Source organism: Peromyscus leucopus, chromosome 7 (genome assembly GCF_004664715.2).
Source record: "Peromyscus leucopus breed LL Stock chromosome 7, UCI_PerLeu_2.1, whole genome shotgun sequence".
Taxonomy (NCBI): Eukaryota; Metazoa; Chordata; class Mammalia; order Rodentia; family Cricetidae; genus Peromyscus; species Peromyscus leucopus.
This window is the reverse complement of record NC_051069.1, coordinates 34,929,341-34,946,103: the sequence shown is the minus strand read 5'-3', so window position 1 is coordinate 34,946,103 and position 16,763 is coordinate 34,929,341. Positions and strand designations below refer to the sequence as shown.

The 16,763-nt window shown below is 36.0% G+C and overlaps 1 pseudogene; it reads right to left on the bottom strand.

Moving 5' to 3' along the window:
* Positions 1–13,727: 13,727 nt before the first annotated feature.
* Positions 13,728–14,706, bottom strand: LOC114689101 (annotated as a pseudogene).
* Positions 14,707–16,763: the final 2,057 nt, after the last annotated feature.

The following is a 16,763-nucleotide window of genomic DNA, read 5'->3' as shown; positions in this document are numbered from 1 at the left end:
TTACAATAGCCACAAATGATATAAAATACCTTGGGGTAACACTAACCACCCAAGTGAAGGACCTATATGACAAGAACTTTAAGTCCCTGAAAAAAGAATTTGAAGAAGATGTCAGAAAATGGAAAGTTCTCCCATGCTCATGGATAGACAGGATTAACATAGTAAAAATGGCAATCTTACCCAAAACAATCTACAGACCCAATGCAATCCCCATCAAAATACCAACACAATTCTCACAGACCTGGAAAGAATAATACTCAACTTCATATGGAAAAACAAAAAAACCAGGATAACCAAAAGAATAAAACAACATGTACAATAAAACAACCTCTGGAGGCATCACGATCCCTGACCTCAAACTCTAATATACAGCTACAGTAATAAAAACAGCTTGGTATTGGCATAAAAACCGACATATCAACCAATGGAATTGAACTGAAGACCCTGACATTAACCCGTACACCTATGAACATATAATTTTCAACAAAGAAGCCAAAACTGTACAATGGAAAAAAGAAAGCATCTTCAACAAATGGTGTTGGCATAACTGGATATCAACATGTAGAAGGCTACAAATAGATCCATATCTGTCACCGTGCACAAAACATAAGTTCAAGTGGATCAAAGACCTCAACATAAATCCAGTTACTCTGAACCTGCTAGAAGAGAAAGTAGAAAGTAGTCTTGAACACATTGGCACAGGAGATCACTTCCTAAATATAACACCAGTAGCACAGACACTGAGAGAAACAATCAATCAATGGGACCTCTTGAAACTGAGAAGCTTTTGTAGAGCAAAGGACACAGTCAACAAGGCAAAGCGACAGCCTACAGAATGGGAAAAGGTCTTCACCAACCCCACAGCTGACAAAGGACTGATATCCAGAATATATAAAGAACTCAGATTAGACATCAAAATGCCCAACAGTCCAATTAAGAAATGGGCTGTAGAACTAAACAGAGAATTCTCAACAGAGGAAACACAATGGCTGAAAGACATTTAAGGAATTGCTCAACATCCATAATTATCAGGGAAATCAAAATGAATCTGAGATACCACCTTATGCCTGTCAGAATGGCTAAGATCAAAAACACTGAAGACACCTTATGCTGGAAAGGATGAGGATCTAGGGAACTCTCCTCCACTGCTGGTAGGAATGCAAGCTTGTACCACCACTTTGGAAATCAATATAGCACTTTCTTCGAAAATTGGGAATCAATCTCTCCCAAGATCCAGCTATACCACTCTTGAGCATATACCCAAAAATGCTCAATCATACCACAAGGGCTCTTGCTCAGCTATGTTCATTTCAGCATTGTTTGTAATAGCCAGAACCTGGAAACAACCTAGATGACCTTCGGATAAATAAAATGTGGTACATATACACATGGAATACTACTCAGCAGAGAAAAACAATGACATCATGGGGTTTGCAGGAAAATGGATGGATCTAGATAAATCATCCTGAGTGACGTAACCTAGACTCAGAAAGACAAACATGGTATGTACTCACTCATAGAAGAATACTCAATGTAAAACAAAGATGACTAGACTGCTACTCACAACTCCAAAAAGGCTACCTAGAAAACAGGACCCCAAGAAAGACACAGGGAATGTCCAGTGACAGAGAAATGGATGAGATCTACATGAACAACCTGGACATGAGTGGTGGTAATGAAGGGCAAGGATCGAGGAAAAGAGAGCTTAGGGGACAAGGAGATTCCAGCTGGATCAAGAACAGAGAGGGAGAACAAGGAATAAGAGACCATGGTAAATGAAGACTACATGAGAATAGGAAGAAGCAAAGTGCTTGAGAGGTCCAGAGAAATCCACAAAGACACCCCACAATAGACTGCTGGCAATGGTCGAGAGACAGCACCAACTGATCTACTCTGGTAATAGGATGGCCAAACACCCTAATTGTTGTGCTAGAAACCCCATCCAATGACTGAGGGATCTGGATGCAGAGATCCATGGCCAGGCCCAGGTGGAGCTCCAGGAGTCCAATTGACAAGAAAGAGGAGGGTTTGTATGAGCTAGAATTGTTGAGACCAAGGTTGGAAAAAGCACAGGGACAAATAGCCAAACAAATAGAAAAATATTAACTATGAACCAATCAATAGCTGAGGAGCCCCCAACTGGATCAGGCCTTCTGGATAAGTGAGACAGTTGATTAGCTTGATCTGTTTGGGAGGTATCCAGGAAGTGGGACCAGCTCCTGTCCTCAGTGCATGAGCTGGCTGTTTGGAACCTGGGTCTTATACAGGGACACTTGGCTCAGCCTGGGAGGAGGGGACTGGACCTGCCTGGACTGAATCTACCAAGTTGAACTCAATCCTCAGGGGAGGCTTTGCCCTGGAGGAGATGGGAATGGGGGGTGCACTAGGGGGAAGGTGGGGGTAGGTGGCAGAATGGGGAAGAACAAGGGAATCCATGGCTGGTATGTAAAGTTAAATTAAATTATAAAAGAAATATATTTGTAATTTTAAAAAAAGAAATAATGAATTAATTAGTATCCTTTCCCAGTTCTCTAAGAATATATATATATATATATATATATATATATATATATATATATATATACTACACAGAATATTTGTCCCACTGTCAAAAACTTATATAGTGCCAATGTTTTTATTTCTAGACAAAAATGTGAACAGGGTGACATCTATAAAACATGTAGAGTCACCGGTAATTACAGAGGCCATCAAAGGGAATACCATATCAGAGTCATTAAGTTCAGAGGAAGAAAAAGATAACTTCCATTCCTGAATGTCACTCTGATTTGCTGAAAATTTCCAATGTCCTTTCCCACACCTGTAGCACACACACAGATGAGAGGAAAGACTGTGATAGCACATTATAACAAGGTCTGAAATGAAAATATCAAAATTCTCTTCCTTTGGAATGCCATTGGGAGCCATTAAATTTTGTGGCACAAAATTAAAATAACTTCGGTGCTGAGAAAGATTAATATGGCCAGAGAGTAAGGAGGAAGTGACTAGCAGTAGAGAGAAGGAACTAAGTTGGGTTGCAGAGGCAATTATAACAGGCAGTGAGTAGGAACACAAGAACAGGCGGGAGACAGAGAGCAAGGAAGAAAATATAGGGAAGCAGCAATGAGGGAGAAAGAAAGAAAAGAAAAAGGAAGGTCCCTGGATTGAGAATAATATGTTAGAAGTTCTGATAAACACAAATATATAAAGGAGATATTGCAAGGGAGGATTCTGCAAAGTTTTCTCATTAAAGGGATACAAGCAAAAGCAGAAACAAACACTTCCAAGACACTGGCCTAAGGGATGACTAAATTGTACTATTGCCACAAGCAGAAGTTAAAAAGCATGAAATTCTGGTCAGATTTTTACACTTAATCTTGAACAACTGGACATGAAAACACAAATTTGAAGTAAGGGAATGAACCAAGACTAAATAAATTCAGAAACAAACATCAGAACTGGAAAAGTGTTACAGGTCATTTCTCTAGAAAACAAAGCAGAGGATTGGTGAAGTATGTGGGAAAAATTAAATAGAATAGCAGAAAGAAATAAAAGGAAATACCCTAATTGCAGATTTTTCTCTTTGAGAGAAAAAGAAATATAGCAACTGCTAAAATTAATCTCAATTATTCCAGATTCCCCAAAATTACTAAGGGAACAAAATTCCTTAGGGCAACCTTGAGATGTTCCCCACATGACAGACATTCATTGGGGTCCCACAGTGATCAGGACTTGGTGATTCCTCAAAATACACTCTATATAAATTGCTAACACCCTTTTCTTTGGTTAGCTTTGTTTTGATTTTCTTCCTTATTCCTTTCTTTCTTCTGTCCTTTAAGGACTTTGCAGCATTGTGAATGCTAGTCAGTACGAGTGAAGCTTCTAGCTGGGTACCAACTAGATATCTCCATGTTCAACAACATGAGTGGTGTCAGCAATAAGACCTCACTGTCAGGTTGTTGAGGGAGAGCAGTAATAATAGACTTGACGATAGCCTGTGATACTTAGAGGAACAGTCTATGGGACCCATTAGCCAACAAGTTAACATGATGCAAGCCATTCATGGCACTGGAGGTTTTTGTTGGTTTTATTGTTGTTGTTGTTTTTTGAGACAGGGTTTCTCTGTGTAGCTTTTTGCCTTTCCTGGAACTCACTTGGTAGCCCAGGCTGGCCTTGAACTCACAGAGATCTGCCTGGCTCTGCCTCTGGAGTGCTGGGACAAAGGTGTGTCCCACCACCACCCGCCCGGCACTGGAGGTTTTATATGGTGGCATAAAATGTCTAGTAAAGATAATGTCTCCCCTATTATATGGTGACTCCTTTTAAATTCCTTTCATATGTATTAGGAAACTTCTCAGTAGTAAATTTCCACAGGACTTTTCAAAGAGCCTTCTGTGTTAGTTTTCTCTTTGCTTGAAGTTATCCACTATCACCTTAGGCTTTTAAAATCTATCTATCTTGTTATCTGTGAACATCCCTGAACCTAAGAGGAAGGGCTATGATATGAATGTCCCATTTATGATTGAGCACCACAAAGTCTCTTGTTCTCTGCATATTAATCACAAGAAAATCTCTATATCAATTGTCATCTTCTGCAAGAAGAAGCATCCCTAACATGAACTGACAGATGCACTGATCTATGTGTATAGAAATAACTCATTAAGAATCATTTTAATATATGTCCATTTAAGAGAATAATAGTGCTATGTTATCTCCAAAGGCCTAAGACCTACCTAGTGACAGGATCTTGGCCCCACTAATAGTGTCAGATATGCCAAAATGTGCATTGGAGTAAAGAGAGCCATTCAACAAATGGTGCCAACCAAATGGAATATTACTTGTGCAAAAAATGTACCTGGATGCCTGTCTCTCACATGTTCTAAAATCAATTACAACTGCATCAAAGACTATGACATAAGACCTGAAAGTTTTAGAATAAATCATGGAGAAAATAGTTTAAGACATAGGCATAGACAAAGATTTTCTGAAAGGCTTCCAGCATATCAGAATACAATCATAAAATAGATTTGTATGGTATTAAAAAGTTTCTGCACATGAATGAAACTATATTAGAGTGAAAAGACAGCCAAAAGAATAGAAGAAAAAGATTAGTATCCATACATTAGGATAAAAATCTAGAATATATAAACATAATAATTTTTTTTAAAACCAAACACCTGGAACAAAACAAAACAATTAATGAAAAGGCAAATAAAATGTACACACAACTGTCAATTAGCAACGAAAAATAGCAATAAACCTTTTTAAATCTTCAAAATCACTAATCATCAAAGAAATACACATATAAAGAATGAGCTTCTGTCTTGCCTCATTCAAAATGGGGGCTACCAAGAAAACAGATAACAGCAATGTGAGGAGGGTGGGAAAGTAAACTCATCCAGCTAACATAAAAATCAGTATAAAGATTTCTTAACGTGCTACAAATAGATCCACCAAATGACCCACCCTTACTACTTTTTTATCACCTACTCAAAACTCCAAGTCAGTATTTTACAGAGATACTATTTTAAAAGCTAAGTAATGAAAGCAACCTACATGTCCAACAACCAAAGAATAGATAAAGTTGAAATTTATATACAAAGTAGATTTTTTTAAATCATAATGAAGACTGAAGTTCGGTCACTTGTAGGAAACAAAATATATCTCATGGTGATTTTACTAAGTAAATTAAGTAAGTATAAGTAAGACAAACATCATATACTTTCTCTTCTTTGTGGGTCTGAGACTTTATTGATGAATAAAATTGTGTATTACCAATGACAGTGTTGTATAATACAAATTGTTATTTAACTATATTGTAAATAACTCATTTTTATTTCTAAATAAAGAGATAGCATCCAACACATTTATTTCACTACAATAATAGTAATATGACTCACCATGAAAACTTAACCAAAGTTCTATATCTCATGATTCCAGAAAAACAATCTTTAATTACAATGAACAAGAAGTGTCATTTTTATAGTTCACTATGACACTTCTATAAGGATGTATGTATTTTTTTAATTTGGCCATCAAAGCCTTGTAGATAAGTTCTCTGCTATAGCAATTTGACTGGGTTCATATTCTCATAGACTCCTTCATTATTAAATCATTGTGAAATAATTCTCTAGAAAATTCTCCCTGTTATTTTGCAAAACAGTTTTACTTCCCTCAATCTGTTTGTTTGATATATAATGAGTATGAGATTAACCTGAGTTATTAGTTATGTGGCCTTTAAAGCTCACATAGATTTTAATAATGAACTTTATTTTTGAAATGTTAGAATTACATAACTATTTTGCTCTGTATGACAGATAGAAATGATATAGAGAAAGAGAAAAATATATAGGGATGATGAGAGTGGTACACAGAGAGAAAGAGATTATTTCTAGTCTGGTAAATCAAACTCATAAACAAGAGCCTTCTGGTACTGCATCAATACGCCTTACAACCAGCTGTGGTTTGATTGTTCAGAAGTAAAAATCATTATTTAAATAAGAATATGCATGTGACAGGGGAAATGAACTAGACATTATGACAGTGTTCTCTAACCAAGAATGAATGTAATAATAAGAAAAATCACAGATACAACCCATATATCATGAAAAAGGTAACAACTTCAATTTTATTCCTAAGAAATATGTTTTCTGATCCATTGTTATAATTATATTATATATAATTATAAAAATAATTAATAAATTAATAAATATAATTAAATAAATTATACAATTCTTATACAAACTTAAAGCTAAAAGCCTTGAATACAAAATGCTGGCAACTTCTTAATGATTTCCTAATATAAATCTCACTTTCAAGTAATATATATGGCAGCAAGGTGGAGGCTATGTAACAAATGCCTTCATTATATTCAAAATCAAATCTCATATCTGCTGAGCAGCTTAACAAGATCATAACCCTGTGTATGTCTCATTTTTCTCATTTCAAAATAAAAGCAATGACAGTAGTGTCCTATATTTAAGAAAGTTATGAAAAAAAAGTTCTTAGAACAGTGTCTAGCATATAATAACTCAATAGACACTGTCATGACTGTTGGCAATAACAGTGTTACACTAAAATGTATTTTATTGATTCAGAGAGGCTCCAAATTTTTACTACATGCATTTTTTCCTGTGTGATTTTTGAATAAATGCCAAAAATATAAGGGGAAAAATGAAGGTGGTAAAACATTTTTTAAAAAAAGCTAACAAAACAACCTGAAAAATTATTGAAATTTTGGCATTAAGTAACCTCTTATCCATGTTAATAAATATGTAGAAAATAAAGCTATCAGATGGAGAATGTCTTTCTGTACACTGTGAATATGTGTTCCTCTGATTGGTTGATAAATAAAGTTTTGGCCTATGGAAAGGCAGCTTAGAGGCAGGCAGGAAATTCAAAGAGAGAAACAGGAAGAAGGCAGGGAGAGATGCCAGCGAGCCACCCAAGGACTACATGTAATAGGACGCAGGTAAAGCCACAGGACATGTAGCAATACATACATTAATAATTATGGGCTATTTTAAGATATAGGAGCTAGTTGGCAAAAGGCTTGAGCCGTGGTCATGCAGTTTTAATTAATATAAGCCTCTGTGTGTTTAAGTGGGAATGCAGGGCCACAGGAACTGGGCAGGACCAGAAAAACTTCAGCTACACCTATCAAATATTTCCTTTTCTCCTACCCATAATATTTATCCACAAAAAAAGATGTCAACCAATGACTAGTGACTCAATATAAATTATTCCTGTTCTTTTGTTATTTGCTAATAATTAGGGATGAAAACAATAATGCTAAGGAGTTTTTTCTAAAACTCAAGATTCATGAAACTCTGAATTTCAAGGGAAATTGTCAAGACAAAACTTCAATGTTCACCATTGGTCATCTAGAAACTTTCTTGCTTTGGAAGCTCTTGGTAGCTTCTTTTCCACTGTCTTAGGATATCCAAAGTTACTGGTAATGATATGGGTGATTGCAACCAGTACAGATAATGTGTGACTCTCTAGAAGAGGTTTATTGTGGGAAATGACATTTCTCTAGAAGGTTCTTTCCACATACTCAAAGCAAAACAGCAATTTTACTTGAGTCTCCAAAACACTACCTTACTCAAATGAGAATATGAAGGTCAAGCTTTCTGAAAAAAGTGTTTTAAGTACAGAAAAGAATTCTCTTCTTTATTATATTCTTCCTGTGGGATGGGCCCCTTGAGGGTAAAAATTACTGAGTTTGTTTACATCAAATGCTATAAAACTAAGGTGAATCTTTTGAGATTCACAGTCCTATTTAGTTTCTAATTCCCATAAGGGAGTATCTAGTTCCCAGGGCAGAGTCAAGACTGGTCCCCTTTGTCATTCTCATGCTCTGCACAACTCTACAAAGGAGTGTTCAGAGAACTGCTCACCTGCCATTTGCAGCTTTCCTATGAGCATCATTGATTGCAGTAATAAATAGCAGACCACAGGTTTAAAACTCTACCAGACAGACAGAAAGACAGACAGATAGATAGATAAAACTACAAATAAATTTAGAGAGTGGAAACAGGAATTCACATAATATGAGTTTACATCTAGGACTTTCCATTTTTTGACAGTGTAGATGTAGACTTCAATGACCCTTGTTTACATATAATCATATCTGCATATGGGATCAGTACATATATTTTATACAGAAACATGCTCTAAGTTGCTTTTCTCATCATATGCATTATATCAAAACATATAACAGAGACAAAATAAGAGTAGAAACATTTATTTAGTCTCAGACTTTCGTAGGATTTTGGTCTATCTTTGCAGAGAAAGCACAGCAGTTGGAAGAAGTTCTATTTGATTGCAGCAGCAGAACATGCAGAAACCACATCCTACATAAAGTTGACCAGAATACAGAGAGCTTGGGCCAGAACCTCAAGACAATATAACCTTCAAGGCCTTCTATTGGTAATCAACTTTTCTAGTGAGGCCAAACTCACCCAAAATAGTACAATCAGTTTAAGACTGGGTGGTGAAGCACCCAGATTTTAGAGGCCATTTTATATTCACAAGATAATGCTTTCTATCCATACTGCAGTAGACAATTACCCACAACAGCTAGGTTGCTTTATATTTAATTCTCTACTCTTTCACATTAACATAAGTGATATTGCGTTTTTAATTTCAAATATCTGTTACTCATATACAAAGGAACTGGATTTCATATATTAATTTGTATACTATCATTATTTTGATTGGTTAGTCATTTAGCTAAAGGAGATGTTTTTTCATAGTTTTTATCAGTTTATTTGGAATTTTGACATGCTTTCATATCAGCAAAAAGAAGTTAATTTTAAAGCATTCTTCCTAAACTTCCTATATAGTAAATTGCAAATGAGTAAAGTTATTTTTCCACCAAGCAGCATGGCTATGAGTATTGATTTGAAAGTCATCTCAGTAACAAAGCTGACAAAAACAATTATATGCAGACATGAAACAACTAGAATACTCGTAAACTATTTTGAAAGTAAAGTAACACAAACTCTTCAGATAATATCTTAAAATTTTTCAGCCAAGCCACACATATATGTAGCATCTAAGAAAACATTCTAAATGCATATATAAGTAGTCTATAAACATATACATTGTGTGCTCAAAAGAAATCACTAAGTCCATAAGAAAATCTTGTATATTCACTGAAATGTCATGAATTGTAATAAACAAACAGACAAATAAAATATTTACAAACAAATATCACTAATAAAGTATCCTCTGTCTGTTTGGTTGACAATAATATAACAAAGTTTGAATAATGATGAGTAGATTCGAAAATAGTCCACTAAGTTTTACCTTCAGGTCAATAATGGAAGACCATTTTTAATACTTTCTAATAGCTTTATTTAATGGCTTATCAAGCCAAAAGAAATATGTACAATAGTGATTTCAGGACAAAACAAAAGTGGTGATATTTCTTCTTTTTTGTTTGAAGAATTAAAATTAACCTGGTTATTTACTTGATGTTTTTATTATCTACCATTTTATAAAGCCCATCTAGAAATGCAGAAAAGATTACTAAAATCCTTTAAGCATTATTTAAATAACCAAATAGGTTTGAGATTTATTTCTGCAGACTTCCTATACCACTCACCTTCATGCTGCAAGTACCTAAGGATGGAGGAAAGACAGCTCCGACAGGCGGAGTAAACCGTCTGTTCAGATTTCCATGGTCATGGAGGCTTAAGGAATCTGGACGGGGACTTTTTTGTCTGTTTCTTTACATTTAAATTTTTCTCAAAATTTAAAGCTAATTTACATTTATGAAATAAAATATCATTCAAATGAATTGTGTGCAGGAAGGAGATTACAATATGAATTTCATTTCCAAGACCCTAGGTCACAACTCTGCAAAAGTATGAATTAATGTCAGAAAGTCAAATATAAAGAGCTTGTACATCAATATGTCTAACCCCAAGTAATCTTTAAAAAGCCACAGGCATTGGGATTCAGTAATTTCCCTAACCTCTTCACAGAGGAACACAATGGTTCAACTAGACACAGATTATGTTAACCATTCATGACACATACACACACCACCGCTGCTCAGGTTACATTGTGTAATAATTATTTAGAAATTCAATTTTAGGTTCAGAACATGTAATTCTCCAGCATGAGTTTGAAGTTAGACAGTACAAATGGAGTTGGCAAAAGTATCAGACTGCAGCAATCTTTTATCATTTCTCAATTGAGGCTACAGAAGAGGTACATAAGCAAGGGGATTAATTTCATAACAAAAAATAACCCTAATATATACCCAAGGTGCCCAGTCAGATTGTGCAATAGGTTATATCACATTTCATTATTCAATTATACTTTTATGTGAGTCTGCAGAATTGATCTTCACCAATTCTTTCTGGAAATATGTGCCTCTCACAAACTTGTCTTTTATTTGCAAATTCTGGTGTTTTATTAAGTTCCTTGAAGAGAGGAGGCACTAAATTATAGAATTTTCTCACTAGTGAACTATGTATTTTTATGAAGTATAAGTATTGTTGATCTCATGGTTAAGCATCCTGTCATACACTGTGATAAACAACCTATCTTTTTTTTTTTTTTGGCCTGATGAGGCTTCAGCAATTCTTTTTTATTAGTATTAGTATTAAGAAATTTTCTGTTCATTTTTCTTACCAACCACAGATGCCCTTCTCCTCCCTCCTCTCACCCTTGCCCAGCCTTCTCCCATAACCTAACCCCCATTCCCACCAAGGCAAGGACTCTTATGGGGAGTCAGCAGAGCCTAATACATTCAGTTGAGGCAGGTACAAGACACCACCCCCCTGAACTAAGGCTGTGTAAGGTGTCCCACCACAGACCCTGGGCTCCAAAGAGCCTGCTCACAAGCCAGGACAGATTTTGATCCCACTACCAGGGGCCCATTAAACAGGTCTTGTCTATGCAGAGGGTCTAGTCCAGTCCTATGGAGGCTCAACAGCCATTGGACCATAGTCCATGAGTTCCCAATAGTTTGGTTTGGTTGTCTGTTGGTTTCCCCATCATGATCTTAATGGCCTTTGCTCATAGAATTCCTCTTCACTCTCTTTGATTGGACCCCTGGAGCTCAGTCTGGTGCTTGGCTGTGTGGATCTCTACATTTGCTTCCATCAGTGACCAGATGGAGGCTCTATGATGACAGCTAGGTTATTCAACAATCTGATGACTACAGTGCAACCCATCATTTCTAAAGATAACTCTCAAGAGCAGAAACCAGTAAGAAGGCAATGCTGCAACTTGCAAGCTCAGGACAGAAATTGGGTAAAAATATGGTTCATCCACAAACATAAAAACTTCTCAATTTGTTGTCCAGCTTTGAACTTCTCTGATATCCATAGTTGACTATAAGAACAATAATTAAGGAGACTATCTAAGTCATGCTTTTTTGTCTTTCTTTTTATATTGTATTTTATAGTTCAACATAAGTTATAATAATCTCTTTGAAGTGTTCATACTCCTTCCTGCTTCTCAGCAAACTACTTTGAGCAACTGTTGGTAGCTGTTTACACATCTTAATACATCTGTACAGTTGAACTCCAACCCAAAGTCAAAGCCATACAAAAGTCTTAAAATGTTGTGTCTAAGCATCATGTGGGGAAACAGTGGTATAAGCAATTCATCAGCTTGCTGAAGGTGCCAATTGCTGAGGTTGTGTGATCTGAGGGAATGATTCACAGCAACATAAAAACTGTAGAGTCAAACTTGCTTCCCACCTAGCCCAGTGTTTTGCCAGCTTCTGCCCAGAGCTTCATGTCTCCCCAGCCACTGTCTTTATGATGTGAGTCTTGGCCAGTGTCAGCCTTCATGTCCCAAAGAATTCCTTGTAACAGATCTGGGAACTGTTGGGTCATCATAACACACTCAAAGTCCGCAGAAGCACAGGAACCAGGCTTTCCAAGTGGTCACCAGGTCCTCCCCCTCTTTCAGACTCATTCTAAACATCTCATTAGTTCTCTCTGTCACTTCACAATTCTAATTCTTCCCTTCCTTATGCACAATGGGTTAAAAACTAGAATTTGTATTACTAACCATATAACCTAAAACAAGTCAAATCCAGGGACGAGGAAAGAAGAGTTATATTAATATTATATTTAAGAATGTTACCCATTACACATACATTATTCCAGTAGATTAGGTTTTTGGTTTGGTGTGAGTGGGGTGAGAGGTTCCTAGAAATGGGCAAAAGAAAAAATCAGATTTTCACATTTAAATAAAAATTCCAGTTGTTCAATATTTGTGCCATAAACCATGTATATGAACATATGTTTGATATATATATATATATATATATATATATATATACATATGTATGTGCACATACATGTGTGGTAAGAATCAAATAGTAACCTATGTAAGTACTCTATCATTAAGTTATAATGTCACCTATGATTTCTTTGTTTAAACTAAGTAAACCTTTGGAAATTATGATTTTTTGTATATGACAAAGGGAATAATGACTTTAGACATATGTTGTTATTGTGATATTTCTAAAAGTAATCAATATTTATTAATAGTTCAAATGCAGTGACAAATTCCATTGTATTTATGACAAAACATCCTTCCACAACATAATCACTATTGATGTTAATAATAGTTAAGAAGTCTAAATAAAAAATTAGTATAATTCAATCTTTAATAATTACAAAAATGGAGCATTACTGCAAGAAAATAAATAATGTCATTTTGTGATGATGAGGTGCAGAAGAAAAATCTTGACAGACAATAAATAATGCTAGAAAGTTTGAACTTCACACTGGCTACAGTTTTTGTCATCTATTCTCTCTTTTAATGCAATTCACAAGTGTTTCAAAAGACCTGAAACAGGAAAAGTTCTACAAATACCTATCTGAAAAGTACAACACAAGCAAACTAATATTTGAAAGCACTCAACTCCCTGGCTTTCCTTGGTTGTAGAAGTACATAGTATATACAGTGGTCTGAAGATACAAAATATGTCATCTTGGGTCTCTACCTTATACAAAGATGAAGCTGGATCCACATTCAGCTAAGGCTCCAGGTTAAAAATATTTTCTTATTACCACATAAGCAAATCAAGAATTTTTGTGGAGGAAACAGAAGAAATAATAAAGTGGAAATCATACCAAAATAGAAAAAGAAAGATGAATGGAAGGAAAGAGAATGTTGAAAAGAAGATGATAAGAAAATGAGGCAGAGAGAAACAACAAAAGAAGAAACATGGACCATGGCAGCCATAGTGGTTAACTCACTGTGAGTCTCATCAGAGTTCTCCTTATAGCAATCTTGACATCCTTATTCCTGAGACTGTAAATAAAAGGGTTCAGCAAGGGCAGCAAAAATGTACAAAATACACTAAAAACTTTCCCCTGGTCCACAGATTCATTTGATGATGTTTTGATATGTGTAAGCACACCAAATCCATAGAATAGGGCAACAGTTATTATATGAGAACTGCAGGTGCTCATGGCTTTGGACAAACCTTTACCTGATGACATCTGAATGATATTAAAAAGAATCAAAGCATAGGACATTAAGATAATGATGCTGGATGCAATGACTACCATGCTGACAACAACAGAACTCACAAGCTCATTGGCATAGATGCTGCTGCAGGAGAGCTGGAGAAGGGCAAGATATCACACATGTAGTGGTTGATGATGTTAGAATCACAAAAGTTCAGCCTGATCATAAACCCTGTGTGAACCATGGCTCCAGCAAACCCCATCAAGTAAGAACCAAACATCATCAGGGAACATCTCCTAGGAGACATGATGACCATGTACAACAGGGGTTGGCAGATGGCTACATAGCGATCAAGGGCCATGGCTGTCAGGACATAGCATTCAGAATGGCAAAAAGGCAGAAGAAAAACAGCTGAGTCATGCATCCCGTAAAAGAAATTCTGTTCTTGTCTAAGACAAAACTCATTAATGTTTTGGGAGTAAAGACAAATGAATAAAATAAATCAATGAAGGACAGATTAAAGAGAAAAAAGTACATGGGAGTCTGCAAGTTTGAATTCAGGAAAATGAGACTCATTAAACTCAAGTTTCCCACCACAGTGGCTACAAAGTTCACTAGAAAGATGACAAACAGGGGCATCTGGAGCTCAGGTTTCTCTGTCAGTCCAGTGAGAATGAATTCGGTCACTGAAGAGTCATTCCCCATAGTCATTTGTGTCACCAGTACATCTGTAGAAACAGTAGGAAAGGGGCACATTAACAGGGACCTCTGTCACTGACTCCAAAAGGACAGCTAGAGCCAGTTGTTACTCATTCATGGTTGTCTTCATTCACTGAGCATAATATTCAAAGAACATTTCTTCTCACTCCTCAGAAATCCCTATTTTTTCTTTTCCTATCTATGATGAGCATCTACTCTGATAAAACACTGACACAATTCCTAAAGTCTTTAAACAATCATTTCTTCCAGTCTCTTTAATCTTCATTAAGGATTAGGAATAGAAGAGAAATAAACCATCACTGTCTCCTGAACCCATGATTCATATAGCTTGAGATTTAGGGGATGTTAAAAAGATAAAGATGATTGGTGAAACACTAACTTCTACTCACCTGAATGTGTCACTGCTCTTGGACCACACAGGCCCTTTCACGTCAAATGTCCTAAAGGAACTAAGTTTCTGATAATGAGGGCATACTAGTTATCAATACAAAACTGACTCTAACATCCTAAAATATCTATGCCAGGGAAATGACATGATTCACTTTAAGGATTTCTGTCAAGTTTTCTTTATGCACACTAAGGCAATAACAATCTCATATGTGCATCTAATACATCATTTCACTCAAGTGAGACCTATATAACCAAGCATTCTTGGAAAATATATTAAAAACTGTATGAGTCAGGATTCTCTAGAGTCACAGAACTAATGGAATGAATATATATGATGTATAACATTTATATATTATATAAGGAATTAACTGGAATGACTTACAGGCTTCAGTTCAACAATGGCTACTTATGAGTGGATAGTCCAAGAATCTAGTAGCTGCTCAGTCTGACAAGGCTGGGTATCTCAGCTAGTCTGCTGGGATCCTAAAGAAGGAATGGATTTGATGACAAGTCAAAGATAAGGAGGTGAAAAGTGAACCCTTGTTTCTTCCATTATCTTTATATAGGCTTCCAGTAGAAGGTGTGGCCCAGATTAAAGGTATGTCTTCTGGCCTCAATATCTGGATTAAAGGCATGTATCTTCCTGCCACAAGATCTGGATCATAAGTATGTCCTCCATTTCTGGATTATAGTTCATTCCAATTATAGTCAAATTGACACCCAATAATAACCACCAGAGAAGTATAGAAAATTATTCTCTCCTTGGTGACACCTTTCAGGTTGAGTGAGTCCCTTTAGGGTAGAAGTAACAGAATATGTATTTATATCATGTAGCATGGATATAAACACTGTCTCTTTTGAGACTCAAAGTTCTACTTAGTTTGTGATTTCCCACCAGAAATACCTCATTCCCTGAGCAGAGTATTAGGTAGTTCCCTTCAGGATTTTACTCATTATGCCCTGAACAACTCACCAAGAAAAAAATTCAGGGACATACTCACTTGTCATTTCCAGTAATTTTCTAGAAATCCTTGCAATTGATCAGTAACTATTAGTTCATAGATGACCATTCTACAAAAGAAAAAAAAAAGTTGTGGAGCAAAAAGATTGGGAAGAAAGAACTAGGCACTCAAAGTCTGAGTTTAAATCCAGATTTTCCTATTTCTTAAGAATGAAACTATATATCAAAGCTGTAATTTTCTGGCCTTGTTAAATTTATTTTCCTATCCATAATTGGGTGGATATCTGCAACATACAGCTCATGAAAGAGGATCTGGGATATGGCTCAAGGGAGAAACCTTGCTTTTCACACATAGGTCTACAGGTCTAACTTGAGCACTGTAGTAATGGTAATGATAGTAATATGAATCAAGACGAAGAGCTTGTATCATATTATTGTTTTAATGAAATTCAATGATCCACATAATGTAGCATGTAAGACTGTCCTAGATGTATAAAAAAGGTGCAATCCCCCTTCCCTGTTCCATATCTTTATACAGATAAACCAGGGTTTCTCATCCTCATCACATGGACATTCAGAGGAAGGAAATATATGCTGTGTTGCTCTCCAGGGTAAACTGAATGAACGTCATCCCTTAACCCTGCTCATTAGTGTATGCCAGTATTATAATCCACATCATTGCCACCAACACGCCAGTTGTGGCTAATTAAACCTGTCTAGATATTCTAATATATTCCACGGG